We start from the raw sequence: 2617 nt of genomic DNA, 5'->3' as shown, positions 1-2617 counted from the left end.
TATTGAACTACCTGTGCACCCTTTCCTCTTGCTTGCTTGATGGATTTAGGACCCCTATCATGTTTTGCAGAGTCTCTATGCTTGGTTCCAGCCTCCTTTCCAGTCTCATCTTTGCTGACTCATTCTGCTGTGCCTCAGTTCTCAAGAGAGCCTCTTGACTTCCTAAGACTGGGCCAGGAGCCTTTTCTCTATGCTTCCTTCACAACTCAGATTTCTACCACTGTAACGTATATCATGCTACACTAAAATAGCATTTTCATTCATTCATTCATTCATTCATTCATTCATTCATTCATTCATTCTGCATTCTATATGTTAGTCACTAACCTAAGGATCCGGGAGACAAAAATTCCAAAGATCCCTGCTGTTCTTATGGGGCTAGCATTTTAGTGTGGGAAGTACAAATTAGAAACAATTAAAAAGTAAGCTAGAGGGGTTGCACTGGTGGGTCAGTGGTAGAATGCTTGTCTTTCATGCGGGAGACCCAGGTTCGATTCCCAGACCATACCCACGCTTCAAAAAAAAAAAAAAGTAAGCTACAGAATACCAGAGAGGGGGGATGACTTAAAGAGAAAAAAAGTAAATCAAGAAGGAGGACATGAAATATGGGCGAGTTGAAATTTTTATGGGGTAACCATGGAAGCTAGTTTTTTTTTTTTTTTTAACTTTTTTATTGTATAGTATAACATATATACAAAGCAATGAACTAAAAAAGCAATAGTTTTCAAAGCACTCATCAACGAGCGGTTACAGGATAGATCCCAGAGTTTGTCATGGGCTACCATATGATCCTCTCAGATTCTTCCTTTTAGCTACTCCAGAATATAGGAGACTAGAAGGCCTAAATATTTTTTTATCACCACAATCAACTTTCTTTCTTTCTTTTTTTGTGAAAAATAACATATAGACAAAAAAAAAGCAATAAATTTCAAAGCACAGCACCACAATTAGTTGTAGAGCATATTTCGGAGTTTCACATGGGTTACAATTCCACAATTTTAGGTTTTTACTTCTAGCTGCTTTAAGATATAGGAAACTAAAAGAAATATCAATTTAATGAACCAGCATTCATATTGATTTGTTAAATCCTGTCTCCTCTGTATAGTGCCACCATCACCTTTGATCTTTCCATCCCTCTCTTTAGGGGTGTTTGGGCTATGGCTGGAAGGTAGTTTTTGAGTAAAGACTTGCAGGAAGGGATTGAGTGAGCCAAGCAGATATATGAGGGAGAGCATTCCAGACAAAGGAAGCGCAGGTACAAAGATCAAAAGGCAGGAGCACATATACCTGGTGTTTTTGCAAATGAGGCCTGTGTGTCTGGAAAGGAGAGAATGAGGAAGGGCCAAGAAAATGCAAAAGTGAAAGCGTGAAAAGGGCCGGCTATGTAGGGCTGTGGAGGCTGTGGTAAGGAACTTGGTTTTGACTCTGAAGAGCATGGAAGCCATGGCAGAATACTGAGCAGGGAGAGTGGCATGGCCTGGCTTCATTTTTTTTTTTTTAATATGGACTGCTTCATAAATTTTGTGTGTCATCCTTGTACAGGGGCCATGCTAATCTGCTCTGTATCATTCCAACTTTAGTATATGTGCTGCTGAAGTGAGCACCTGACTTCAGTTCTAGTATGGTCGTTCTGGCTGCAATACTGTTTTCCATCAGACAGCAAGCTCTCTGAGGGCAGGTGTTGTGACTTGTTAACTTTATTCTCAGGACTTAACACCTCTGGCTCACTGAAGACCTCAATATATGTGTGACAAATGAATGACTGAAAATCTGGCTCCCAAAGACTTGGGATGAGTCTTCTCATTGTTGAAGGAAAGCTCTGGCAGATGATGGGTCACAGGATTTGCTGCCAAAACCAAGTGCCTGGGGCTCTTTGCTACCTGCTTGGATGTTACCATGGCAGCAAGGTATATCCAAACCAATTTTCCTTGTTGTCACAGAGGGCTGCTTACAGGATCAGTGTTACTGGAGGGAAGATTTCAGGGTGTGTCCGAGAACACTGTCCTTGACTCTGCTTTGTGCAAAGTTCTGTGCAATGACATCAGTGAAGCCATATAGTTATTGCAAATGGAGATGGGATGGATAGATGATCTGTTGGTAGGTAGACTCAATATTTAAAACTATCATTGTAGGCTAGAGCCACGAGGCCCTACCAGCAAGATGAGGTTAACCAGGGAGAAATGTAAGATTCTGTGTCAAAGTCCAAGAAGTCAACTGCCAAAATGGATTTGGGGTATGTGTGGCTTTAGTATGTCATAAATAGTACACATGACCTAAAAGTGTAAAGCGATAGTCAAAAGCCCTAAAAAGCAATCCAGGAAGCCATTCTAGAAGCTTCTTGGTGATGACTACTACCTGAGCATCTTAACTCTCTTCCAATTGTGTAAGACCATTCTCAGGATTTCATGTTCAGTCCTGGGTATGACACCCAAAGAGGGCTGTGAGAAAGCAGCTTACTGACATCAGAAGGGCATCTGAAAGTACAGTGGGTGAGAAGCTTGGAGATAAGAGGCTGGGGTGGGGATCTGAGAGCTTCTTTCAAAATCTGAATTTTTAGGCAGAAGAACGTTTAGATTTGAAGTTATTCTGAATGGGTGGCCTTAGGCATTGAAATTGG

At 41.2% G+C, this 2617-nt stretch overlaps 1 non-coding gene across 1 annotated transcript; it reads right to left on the bottom strand.

Annotated features, from left to right (window-relative positions):
• Positions 1 to 1496: 1496 nt before the first annotated feature.
• Positions 1497 to 1604, bottom strand: LOC143669405 (U6 spliceosomal RNA). Its single transcript, XR_013168917.1, has one exon. It is a non-coding gene; the product is annotated as a U6 spliceosomal RNA (small nuclear RNA).
• Between the last annotated feature and the right edge of the window lie 1013 nt (positions 1605 to 2617).

This window comes from Tamandua tetradactyla, chromosome 25 (genome assembly GCF_023851605.1).
Source record: "Tamandua tetradactyla isolate mTamTet1 chromosome 25, mTamTet1.pri, whole genome shotgun sequence".
NCBI lineage: Eukaryota > Metazoa > Chordata > Mammalia > Pilosa > Myrmecophagidae > Tamandua > Tamandua tetradactyla.
The sequence above is the reverse complement of the archived record's forward strand: the minus strand, read 5'-3'. Positions and strand labels throughout refer to the sequence as shown.